This window comes from Ictidomys tridecemlineatus, chromosome 11 (genome assembly GCF_052094955.1).
Source record: "Ictidomys tridecemlineatus isolate mIctTri1 chromosome 11, mIctTri1.hap1, whole genome shotgun sequence".
NCBI lineage: Eukaryota > Metazoa > Chordata > Mammalia > Rodentia > Sciuridae > Ictidomys > Ictidomys tridecemlineatus.
Window position 1 is genome coordinate 82,523,935 of NC_135487.1, and position 13,730 is coordinate 82,537,664.

At 39.3% G+C, this 13,730-nt stretch overlaps 1 pseudogene; it reads left to right on the plus strand.

Annotated features, from left to right (window-relative positions):
• Nucleotides 1–4,988: 4,988 nt before the first annotated feature.
• LOC144367737 (protein FAM50A-like) lies at nucleotides 4,989–13,074 on the plus strand (annotated as a pseudogene).
• The last annotated feature ends 656 nt before the right edge of the window (nucleotides 13,075–13,730 follow it).

Below are 13,730 nucleotides of genomic sequence, written 5' to 3' on the forward strand. Positions count from 1 at the left end.
AGCATCCAGCCATAATACAGAATGTTAAGAGAAAATTAAGTGTTGAAAAAAAAGGTAGATTTCACAAAGAAACAACAGACATCACAGCTTCAGTTCAAAGTCCTTTACTTTCTACTGGTAATCATAATAGCTAAAAAAGTATGGTGCTTAACATGTCAATAGTTATTCTAAATGCTTTTCTTTTATTAATTACTTTAATCAATACAAGTACCTAAGCATAGGTCACATTGACACATACTTTTACAGACTGTGTTACATTTTTATGCCCATGACATAAAATAAACAAATAGTAAAAAGAGACTACATACAGTAAAATGATTCCAGTAATGAACAATTTCCTCAACATTTCTGACAAGTTTTAATAGGAAATGCTTTTTACATTCATCCCAGTCCATTGTAATTGACCCATAAAGTTTTGTGCTGTACATTTTTTAGGAAAGAATGTGCTCAAATAGAAACTGTGATTCATAAATTTCAAAAACATCAAAATGACATCAAGTTAGAAAATCTGGATTATAGTGGAGCTCTGTCCATTGTTATTTTTGTGATGTGGAGGCCACCTAACTGCCCTGAACTCCAATTTATGTGGAAATAATTCCTACAATAAGTAACTATTCACAGTATTAAATGAGATGATATATACATTGTCACCATAAATTATAAAGAACTGCAGAAATTTAAGTCAGTATTATTACATCCCAATCTTCTAGTGCTTCTTCTTCAACATTTCTCCTTCTTTTTGCTTATAACCTCATCTTATATCTTCTTTTCATTGCTAATCACTATAGCAATAGAGTCATTCTGACAAATAACCTTTGTGGTTGCAAAACTTAAAAGACAATTTACATTTTTATAGATCTAAAATATCTAATATCCAAAATGTCAAAAAAAATCTGAATAGCCAGGGAATTATAATTCCCATTGAGATGATACTGTTCAAGCCAATTTCATAAATTTTTTAAATTGCCATCAGAGCCAGCACAATGGCACAAGCCCATAATCCCAGTGGATTGGAAGGCTGAGGCAGAGGAATCGCTAGTTCAAAGCCAGACTCAGAGAGACCTTGTCTCTAAATAAAACATAAAAATGGCTGGAAATATAGTTCAATTGTTAAGCACCCTTAGGTTCAATCATCAGTACCTCAGTAGAAAAAAAAATTGCATCAAAGAATTTCTCAAATAACTAAATGAAATTAAGAATTTGAAGAAAGAAAGCAAGATACATTGCTTTACTAATTTTGGTTTCAAATTCTTGCCTCAGCCATCTTCTGTCCTCATTTTTTTTCAGGGATTATTGCTAATCCTAAATCATCTCCTCAAGCCACCAGTTCAATTCCTAACACTAATTCTTAGGCCCCAAGTCATCCAAATTCTTCCCAAAACATGAGTGCTCAAGCAGTTTCATCATAAATAAATAAAAACAAAAAGACTCTTGTTCCCACCTTTCCCACTATCACTCTGTTTCTGTCTCTGTCCTTGCAACAACACTTAATCAGCAGTTGCTTCCCTTGTCTACAATCTCTCCTTGTCATTTTTGAACCCACTAAGATCTTACCACCATTACTCCACCAATGGCTTCCACAGGGCTAAATTCAGTGGTCTATCTCCTGTCCTTGTCTTAGCTTATCAGAGTCATTTGGCAGAGAGAACTATCTCCTCCCAAACTGTCATCTGTATTTGGCTTCCAGAACAGAGTATTCTACTGGTTTCCACTTTTCTCTCTAGTTGCTCCTTCTGGGTCACTTTGTCTGATTCTGCCCATCTCTCCTGTGCTGCAGTCCACCTGCAGCAAAATAACTGGGGGGGGGTGTGACTTGTGTACATTAATACAGCAGGAATGGGAGCTGTTTATTGTAGCACAGGAGGGGTATATATACATTAAACACAGCTTATCTTAATTAACATAAACTAGATACAGCAGTCAACCAATAAGGAATATCCACACTTAATGGCTCGCTGGTGTTACTTCACAAACCACTCCCTCTGGCAAAATGACAGGCGCCGTCCTTATTTGTTTACAGACTCTAACATTTCCCCCTTTTGTTTAATTTAAATAATGACCATAGTGGTTTTTACACAAACACCATAAATAATCTGCTACAAGCAGAAGGGGAGGATACCAAATGCCACAATATCAAGCCAATTGATGGCTCCATGCAAGAAGCCCTTGGAAAAATTATACCAGCAATGACACCGTTAGCAAAGATACCAAGTTACAATTTGTTGTAGATTACAGTTTGTTGTCTCAGTCCAGGTAATGCAGTGTCTCAATAGATTAACTCACAGTTCAGGTAAATCACAGTTCAGGTAAGTTCTGCAGGCAGCTAGCCTAAGCTGTAGTAGCAGAAACAGCAACAGCTCAGAAGTCTCGTCTGTTTCTCAGCTGAAGTTTTGTCTGGTTTTCAGCAACACTGGAAATTTTTCCACCCTCGTCTTAACCAGGACTGGGATGAAGGCAGGAACTCTAGCAATGATGCTAATGAAAATCCTGTAGTAGTCCACTAAGAAAACAACATTCTGAACAATTTAGTACATTATCTCAAGGTTATTTACATTTGAAATAAGCCTTAATAGTGCTCATTACTCATTAGCTTCCAGGTATGGGAGAACCATTGTAGTTACTGGCCTTGGAAATGATCAAACTTCAGTAACTTGGGCTGTCTTCTGCCTGCAGCATCCTGGGCAGCCCCAGATGGCCCTGGGGAGAGTCCAGGAGTGTTCTGGACTCAAATTGTCACTGGGCACAGGGAGCAAGAGCCTGCGAGACTGTGCCTCCGGGTCAGGTTTTGATTTGGGCTCTCACAGTGGTGTCCCCTCCCCAGGAAGGGGAAAGAAAAGAGCCACTGCCACCACTTGGAAAGTCCTTGCTGTGCCATGACCAGCTCTCGCATGTGGCATCCGCCGCACCAATTCACGCACCCTCTGGTAATGAAAAGTATTCAGTAATAGCCTTTTGCTGCAACTTTTTTTCTGATAATTCTTCCTCCTCTGAACTTTTTTCTTTCTGACTAGAGTTCCTGGGCTTCCATCAACACATGCCCTAACTATTCTTGGTTCCACTGGGGTGCCTTCTTTCCTTAGTAATTTACTTAACACCCCTTCCATATTTTCGTCAAAAAGATAATACAATACACTTAGACAACACCAGACACAAACATACTGCATCAATCTTCTCCATTTTCTAAAAATGACCATTATTCCTCTCGCCCTATCTGCCTAGGGATGAGCAGATTTGCTCCCATCCTGTCTATGCATGGGCAGCTTTTGTTTTCATCACTTACCCTGGAGTGTCCCGGGGCTCCCCGTATGGGACACCATCTGCCACAGCCCAGCTACAGCAAAATAACCGGGGGGTGACTAGCAACTTGTGTACATTGATGCAGCAGAAGTGGGAGCCATTTATTGTAGCACAGGAGGGGTATATATACATTACACACAGCTTATCTTAATTAACATAAACTAGATACAGCAGTCAACCAATAAGGAATCTCCACATTTAATGGCTCGCTGGCGTTATTTCACAAACCATTTCCTCTGGCAAAGTGCCAGGTGCCATCCTGACTTGTTTACAGACTCTAATACCAGGTGCCACCCTGACTTGTTTACAGACTCTAACATCCCTGTCTCTTAACATTGGAAAATATTAGAACTCAGTATACTGTATTCTCTCCTTCTGATCTTCTCTCCCAGTCTCATGGCTTTAAAGACTTTCTGAAAGCTGTTGGTTCCAACCTCTCCCAGTCAGGTACAAGCCACTTCCTCTCTCTAGCTAGGATATTTCTTTGAACTCCAGATTACTAGTTCAAATTGCCTACTTGACATTACTTAGATGTCAGATTAGCATCTGAAACTTAACAAAAACTTAACAAAAGCAAAACTAGATTCTGATATGCACTCTGTCCTAACCCAGTTTCTCTCACAATCTTGTCCATCCCACTACATGGCAGTCACAGTCTTCTAAGTGCTCATATCAAAACTCCTGACTACTCTCTTTTGTATCATACACATGGCCCAGAAGAAAATCCTGTCACCATTTCAAAATATATCAATAATCCAAACAGTTCTTACTTCTTCCATCCTAGTACAAGCCGCCCTCAAATTTTGTCTGTGCTGTAAAACTATCCTAATTGCTCTCTTTGATTTCATCCTTACCCTAGCTACTCTCAATACACCTGCAAGAGTGAGGGTGTTACAACTTAAGTTATATCATGTCACACACTTGTTTAAAACCATCCAATAATATATCAGTAAAAGTCCAAGTCCTCACAATTTCCTTCAAGACCTCATGTGATCTAGCCTGTTACCTCTTCAGTCACACACCTCCTGGCATCCTCTTTCTCATTCACTCTATTCCAAACTCCCTTTAGACCCTACCTCTTCCTATTTTTTTTTCTGGAAAGCTCTCCCCCAGGATTCATCAAGTCTTCCATGTCCCTTCAGATGTACTCAAATGTCACCTTCAAGGTCTTCTCTATTTACCATGGGTAAACTGTAGTTTCCACCTACACACACACACACACACACACACACACACACACAAACACACACATATATCTTGAGCTGTTGGTTCCAACCCCTCCTATCAGCTATAAGCTACCTCCTCTCTCTACATCATGTGCAACATGTCCTTCTCTGACAGATATTCTTCCTAGAAGCTCACCTATCCTTAAAAAAATAAGTAACATTTAGACTTGCTCACTTGTTCTCTATCTTTATCTCAATATTTCTAAATCAATAAACCACAATAACAGACCTCACTTCCTCACCTCCCTTTCTTTCAAAAAAGCCCTCTGCAGTCTGATGTAGCCCTTTGTCACACTGCTGAAACTGCTTTCACTGAGAAATCTCCCAATGGACATTTTTCAGCATTGATCCCTTCTGTTAAAAAAAAATCTAGGATTTAGCAGAGCTGCTGTCACAGTTGTTGCTGCCGCCGCCACCTCTGCTGCCACCAAGGCTCAGTACAAGGGCACCCCAAGCAAGGCAGGATGCGCCAAAAATCTGATGAAGAAATGGGAAGAGCAGCAGGAGCAGATGGAGCAGAAGAAGCAGCAGATCACAGAAGAGAATGTAATAAAATCCAACATTAACAAGAAGTTCTCTGCACACTATGATGCTGTTATGGAAGAGCTCAAGTTCAGCACCATCTTGTGACCCAGAATGTCATGCAAGCCTAACAGGAAGCACTGGTGAAGGAGCAGAAGAAGCAGCTGGCCAAGAGGTGTAGTCTGCTGAGAGCCACGGCCGAGTCTGTATGGCCCCTGGCATTTTACCAACAGTATTGGTTGACAGGCAAGGCATTTCTATCCACCTTGGCCGCTACTTTTGAGTTCTCCAGCTACTTTGGAGTTCTTGTGGGGATTCCCGGGGATTCCCTGAGAGTTTCCATTGGTTGGGGAAGTGCTGGAAGAGGGATTTCCGGGAGAGATATTTCCAGTTGCGGGTTCCTGGACCAGCTGCGTGGTGTTAGAAAGAATTCCCCGGGAGCGTGTGTGAAGTGTTTTCTTGCAGTTCAAAAATAAAGTTTGTTCCTGCTTCAGTGGCTACTGATTTGTGCCCAGCCAGACTGCGGCATTTGGTGGCCCATATGGGGAACATCTGAAGCTTGGGGGTAAGTAAAATTGCTTGCCCCTAATGGAAGGCGAGAGAATGGATGACCATTTAGAAAAAAATTGTGTTCTTGTTTTGACTTGTTTTGTTTTTGTTTCAAGCTGCCTATCCCTAGAACTTTCTCAGGCAGACTGGGAAAAATGGTTTGCTCAAGGTTTGAAGTTGTTCGCCTCTGAGGAAGAGATAGAAATAGACCCCAAATGCACATGTCAAGAAAATAGGAAAATTGATACAATGATTTTTTGTTCCATTTTTGTTTCATTCTGTTTTGGTTTTGTTTTGTTATCTTATTGGGTTGTGTTATCTTTATAACAGATTAGAAATTAGTAAAAAAACAAACTGAAAGACTGTTAAGTAAATTGTTAGAGGTTCAGACCATGGAGAAAGACATTTTAGATCAAGCTAAAGAGAAGGACTCTCGAGCTAGTCAGACAGAGGAAGAAAATTTAAATGAAGAAAGCTTAGAGGAGAAAAAGCTATTAGGGAAAAAGGTACAACAGGAGGCTGCTACTAACACCACTCTATCACCAGAGGGTATAATTCAACCAACAGCTCCAACTATGGAGATAGCTGAGTGGCCCTCAACCCCTGTAGTTGATAGATGGGATCCTGAGACAGGACTTCAAAGATTAGCATGCCCTGTACTTGAGCAGACAGGAGGGCAGTGAATTCACCATGCTTTAGATTTCAAAAGAGTGAAACAGTTAAAGGAGGCTGTAACAACCTATGTTCCTAAAGCACCCTTCACTGTAAGGATGGTCGAATCCATTACCAACTTGAACATGACACCAGCAGATTGGGCTAGTATGTGTAAATCTGTGCTAAATGGAGTACAATATTTGTTATGGAAGGTTGCCAATGAGGAATTTTGCATGGAGACGGCTAGGCAAAATGCAGCAGCCGGTTACCCTCAAGGAAATCTAGATATGTTGTTAGGAAAAGGACCTTATGATGGTCAATGGCAACAAATTGAATATGATCCTGCTATATATAGACAATTTGCTTCAGATGCAGTTAGGGCATGGAAGACTTTACAAGGACATGGAGATTTGCAAGGTCTATTATCGAAGGTAATACAGGGAGCTAATGAACCTTATGCTGAATTTGTAGATAGGCTTATTCAAACAGCTACCAGAGTTTTGGGGGATACAAAACAAGCAATGCCATTAATAAATCAATGGCCTTATGAGCAAGAAAATCATTGGTGCCAGAGAGGTCATTAGACAATGGAAACATGGAGATTAAAGTACATATATTAAATTATGTAGGGACGTTAATGAACAAGGGCAAGTCTAGGCAGCTGCAGTACAACAGGCTTTAGATACCAGGCCAAAAACATGCTACAATTGTGAACAAACAGGACATTTTAAATGGAATTGCCCCATAGAAGGAGGGTTTAACAAAGCTAAGTATCAAAGGAATAGAATACTTGGTATTTTCCCACGATACCATAGAGGGAGACATTGGGCTAATTAATATCATTCTTAAACCACCATAGAGGGTATTCTGTATCAAAAAATGGAAAAGGACCAGGTGTTTACCCATGATATCATGGAGAAAGGCATTGGGCTCCATTGCCAAAAAATGGACAGGGGGGCCCTAATCTCTGCGGCCCATGACCACAAATATACGGGGCACAGGAGGAACCCAAAAACACCATGGAGGAACCCAGCAACACCATCAGGGTAGTTCTCAGGACACATTATCCATCAGATCTCTTATCAGACGAACAAGAGGGAGTGTAGGGTTGGACATCTGGGCCTCCGCCAGAGCAGTACTAACTCGAGAGATGGGAGTTCAAATTATTCCCACAGGAGTAAAAGGACCTCTTCTCCAAGGAACAGTAGGCTTATTGTTAGGACGCAGATCTTTTACTCTAAAAGGACTTATGATAAGTCCTCGGATAATTGATCCCGATTATGAAGGTGAAATAAAAATTACAGCTAGTTCTCCAAAGGGTATATCAGTAATTTCACCAGGAGATAGAATAGCACAGTTATTAAAAATACCCAGCCTACATTATAAATTTTCCAGTAGTAGTATAGAAAGAGGTTCCAGGGGATTAGGCTCCACAGGTGTAGATTGGGCTATGCTGTCTTTAAATTTAGAGTCTCGCCCAATGCTAAAACTAAATATTCAAGAACATGAATTTAATGGGCTACTGGATACAGGTGAACACCGTAGCATCATATTGTTAACAATGGCCAAAACATTGGCCCTTAAAACAAGCCACTCAAATGCTTTGAGGCCTAGGAGTGGCAACTAAACCCCATAGAAGTGCAATGATATTAGATTGGAAGGATCCTGAAGGATGTGAAGGAACTATACAGTCATATGTATTGGATCATCTTTCTATAAATTTATGGGGATTAGATGTCCTACATCAATTAGGTTTGACATTAACAAATAACATCAATCCAGATGCGTCCACTATTAGGGCTAGACAAGGTTTCAGGAAAGAAAAAAGATTAGGATTACAAGTTATAGCAGCACAAATTCAAATAGATCAAGGAATGAATAGACATGGACTGAGTTTTCAGAAGGGGTCACTGAGGCAATAAAAATTACTTGGAAATTAGATAGACCAGTATGGGTTCCTTAGTGGCCCGTGACTAAAGAAAAGATAAAAACAGCCCATGACCTGGTCAAACAACAATTAGCGGAGGGACACATACAACCTTCCGTATCTCCGTATAATACTCCCATTTTTAACATTAAAAAGAAATCTGGTAAATGGAGATATTGCAAAATTTAAGAGCCATTAATAATGAGATGGTTATTATAGGACCTGCTCAATCAGGGATTTCTCAATTGTCTGCTTTGCCAAAAACCTGGTACGTTTTAGCTATAGATATTAAAGATTGTTTTTTTTTTCAATTCCAATTCATCCTGAGGATAGTCCATGTTTTGCATTTACTATCCCTGCACTGAATCATGAAGGTCCTGATCAGAGATAGAAATGGAATTTACTCCCTCAAGGGATGGCTAACAGCCCAACTATGTGTCAAATTTATGTTAACAAAGCAATCTAGCCACTTAGAAATCAAAATTCTGAACTACAAATATTTCAATATATGGATGATGTATTGTTAGCACACAAAGATAAAAACACATTGCTAGAATGTTATGCCACACTTACAAATTTATTAAAAAATATAATCTAGAGATAGCAATAGATAAAGTACAATTAAATTTTCCAATCAATTATTTAGGAGTTCTATTATCCTCAACCATGGTCCGTCAAAAATTCAATTACGAGTAGATCAACTCAAACCACTTAACGACTTTCAAAAGTTATTATGATACATAAATTGGATAAGGCCTTATGTAGGCATACCAACAGGAGAGTTGGGACCTTTATTTGATATCCTAAAAGGTCCATCATATCCAAATTCACCCCGCATGTTAATGCCTGAAGCAAGAAAGGCATTAAAAATTATTGAAACATATATGGAAAATATGCATCTAGATAGAATTGATATATTTGCCTTTATTATTTATTATAATACCAACAAAAAATATTCCTACAGGAGTATTTTGGCAAGAAGGTCAATTATTTCAGATCCATTTATCTTATTCTCCTAACACTATTCTTACTAGGTATCCTGAGGCTGTAGGACAATTAATACTCAAAGGAATAAAAGCAGCAAATGGATTGTTTGGAATTTCTCCCAATAAAATTATTACTCCATATACTATGGATCAAATTGATGAGTTAGCTAATGAGTTAAATACTTGGGCAATAATCATGTGTAAATCTAATGTTTCATTTGATAATCACTTACCATCTAATCCTTTGTTGTCTTTTTGGTCTTCACATCCTGTAGTTTTTCCAAAAATGACAAGAAAAACTCCTATCATGAATGCTCCAAATGTATTCACTCATGGGTCAAATAATGATACAGCAGCAGTAGTTACCCCTGATCAAACTTTTACATTTTTAGTATCCAAACAATCAGCTCAAAAAGTAGAGCTTAATGCAGTTTTACAAGCTTTTGTGATGTTTAAAGATTCTGCATTTAATTTATTTTCTGATAGTCAGTATATAGTTAATGATATAGTATCCCTTGAAGATGCTGGTAAAGTGTCCCCTTCCTCTACTGTTTTCTCATTGTTTTACACTATACAAAGTCTAATCTTGGACAGAAAAGATCCATTCTTTATAGGACATATCAGAGTACATACAGGATTGCCTGGAGCCGTTAGTTTGGGCAACGATTTAGCAGATAAAACTACACATGACATATATATTTTCTCTACACTAGAAGAAGCTACAGATTTTCATAAAAGGTTCCATATCAATGCTAATACTTTACAAAAGCATTTTAAAATAACTAAAGAACAAGCTAGACAAATAATAAAATGATGTCAAAATTGTGTGACCTTTTTACCACAAGTTAATCTTGGAGTCAATCCTAGAGGACTAATACTTAATCATATTTTGGCAGATGGATGTCACACACTTGCCAGAATTTGGAAAATTAAAATATTTGCATGTTACAGTTGATACTTCTTCTGAATTTTTGATGGGCTCCCTTCATGACAGAGAAGAAACTAAATATGTTATAGCTCATTGCTTACAAAATTTTGCCACTGTGGGCATTCCAAAATAGTTAAAAACAGATAATGGTCCTGGTTATACTTCTACCTCTTTTAAACAATTTTGCTCATCATTTGGCATTACTCATATAACAGGAATCCCATACAATCCTCAGGGACAAGGCATAGTTGAAAGAGCTCATCAAACTATTAAAATGTACTTATTAAAGCAAAAAGAGGGAATTGGAAAGGGGTATATATCCTCCAAGGATAAACTTAAAATTACCCTTTTTACTCTAACCTTTTTAAGTTTTGATTCATGAGGACTTAGTGCTGCGAAAGGCATATGTGTCCAAAAAATGTACATAAGCCAGAGGTACTTTGGAAGGATATTCTAACAGGTCAATGGAAAGGTCCTGACCCAGTGATTTTCTGGAGTCGCGGTTCTGTTTGTGTGTTTCCACAGCGAGAACAACAGCCGATTTGGATTCCAGAGAAACTAACCAAAGCGAATTCTATTTGACTCAAATCCATAACCGCTGATATCCAGAGCTCCAGTTTGGCTATTTTTACATCTGCAACAGTGGTTAACTAGGATGCTTTTTTTCAATATTTATTTTATTTTTGCCTTTTCCCACATCATAAAGTACTATTTTATTTTTGAGCTCATACAGACCTAGGTTAATGTTTTTCTGATCAGTTTTATTTTTTGACTGTGGAGTTTTTAAACATTGCAATGGAGATTTCACCTAGGTGAAGCTACAAGGCCTTTACTATTGTCTTATGTGTTGTATATTATGTGTGCACACTTCTGTTTTGTGTTGTATGTTCGTATGTGCATATGTCCATATATCATATATAAGGAGCACTGATGAATAAATGGATCTGAATTTTTTTATTCACATGATTTTAATGGTTTAATTTAGATTGGGTAAACAGCTGTTGAAAATTGTTTTAATATGTGAACAAATAAGGAGGTTAAGAGATCTGTTTGTTTACTTTCATCTTTCCTTTTCATTATATTTAATAATTCTGTTCAGGATAATGTAAATTGTACAAAAATTTGTTTTCTTAGTGCCTGTTGGAATGTTACATAATTTTTTTAGCATCATTGCCAGAATTGCTACCTTCATCCCAGTGCCAGTGAAGACAAAGATAAAACCAAACTACAGCTTCTTCGATAGTTATCACAACAAACTGTATAAACTGATGCATCAATGAATAATAACTCAACAAGTAATGCTCAATCAAGGAGTCGATTTACTTTGGGAGGAAATGAACATATTGACAGATTCTTCTGCTTTGAACTGCTTGCAGAACTTGCCTGGACTATGTATCACTTGTATGCATTGTGAACTATCTGTTGGTGCAGCGAATTGTGATAGTGTTGGAGTATTTTTGCTGATGGTATTACTGGTTGTACAATTTTTCAAAAGAGCCCTCAATTGGCTTAGTGTCATGGCATTTTGCATCCTCCTCCCTTCTACTAGTGATGGTCTAAAATTTGTGGGCCAACAGAGGTGAGGCAAAGAAACTCACCCCCCCCACACTGGCACCAAGGCCTAATTTGGGGGCCAACAGAGGTGAGGCAAAGAAACTCACCCCCCCCCACTGGTGCAAAGGCCTATCAACAAGTATGGCTGTATGCTGGACCGGTAGTCAGTGACGGGTATGATCCAATTGCAGTGGTACCAACCTAAGACACGAGGCTGACGCCTAGAGGTCAGCTTATCCGATGACGGGTAAGGAATATATGTTGAATTGGACAACCTAAAAGGCAGGATCCCTAAGCCACATTGCTTATTGTTTAATTATACAGAAGGGAGGAGATGCTGAGAGCCATGGCTGAGTCTGTATGGCCCCTGCCATTTTACCAACAGTATTGGTTGACAGGCAAGGCATTACTATCTGCCTCAGACGCTACTTTTGAGTTCTCTAGCTACTTTGGAGTTCTTGTGGGGATTCCTGGGGATTCCCTGAGAGTTTCCATTGGTTGGGGAAGTGCAGGAGGAGGGATTTCTGGGAGAGATATTTCTGGCTGTGGATACCTGGACGAGCCACATGGTGTTAGGGAGAATTCCCCAGGAGCGTGTGTGAAGTGTTTTCTTGCAGTTTAAAAATAAAGTTTGTTTCTGCTTCAGTGGCTCATGATTTGTACCCAGCCAGACTGTGGCAGTAGTCAAAGAAGCTGCAGGTAAAGCTGGAAAAGCTGTGAGAAAAGAGCTCAAGAAGGAGGCCAAGCAGAAGATCTCTACCCTGCCCTTCACCTTGGAGGAAGAACCAGAGGGAGGCGAAAAGGAGGAGGAGGTGGCCATGCATGAGGAGGAGCTGGAAAGGGAAGAGATCACCACAAAGAGAAGGAAATTTGGGAAGAACCCAGATGTGGACACCAGCTTCTTGCCTGACCAAAACAGGGAGGAGGAGGAAAATTGTCTCTGGGAAAAGCTGTAGTAGGAGTGAGAAGCCAAGCAGGAGAAGATTAAGAGTGAAGAGATTGAAATCATCTTCACTTACTGGGTTGTCTCGGGACACCAGAAGAGAGTCAAAATGAAAAATTGCAATACAATGCAGCAGTTCCTCCAGAAGGCACTTGAGATCCTGCGTGAAGACTTCAGTGAGCTCAGGTCAGCAAGGATGGAGCAGCTCATGTACATCAAGGAGGACTAATCATTCCCCATCAACACAGTTTCTGTGACTTCATCATTACCAAGGCATGTGGGAAGCATTGGCCACTCTTTAACTTTGATCTTCATGATAATGGGCGGCTACTCAGTAATGCCACTGTGGAGAAGTATGAGTCTCATGCAGGAAAAGTGGTGCTGAGGATCTGGTATGAGAAGAACAAGCACATCTTCCCTGCCATCCACTGGGAGCCCTATGACCCTGAAAAGAAGTGGGACAAGTATACGATCTGGTGAACATCTAGAAAGTGTTTTGGTCTTGGCTGTCTCTGGTGCATTCCTATGTCTCCAGACTCAAAGGTCTGATTCCCCTGCAACTGTGCATTGTGTGCTAGGAGGACGGTAGCCACTCATCTCCTGGAACTGTTATTGCTTTTTTCTTTTACAATAAATAAGTGCTCATGTTAAAAAAAAGATCTAAATAAATGAAGATGTAATGTTTATGAGAGAAAATTTAATATTATAAATTTGCCAATTTACCAATAAATCATTCTACACATTTAATAAATTATAATCAAAATCCAAAAAGGGAGTATATGTGTGTGTATGCTTATGTGTATGTAACTAAACAGGCTGGTTCTAAAACATATAGAATTTATGAAAGTATATAAGATAATAAGAGCAAAGGACCAAGGATAGGATTGATGCTATTGAAGATTAAGAAAGTAAGACAGGACCTTAATTCTAAAGTGATTATAAAGATATTGTGTTAATTAGCTTCCTTTCAAAGTGACAAAATACCAGAAATAATTAACTTAAAGAAAAAAGGACAGTCCCTTGCCTGCGGGTTTGGGCAGCGGAGGGTGTTTGGTAGTGGCTGGAGGCTTTGCTATGGGAAGTTGTCCCTTAGCTCTCTCTGGGCCAGCCCTCCTCACTGGTTCTCCTCAGCCGCTGTCTGAGG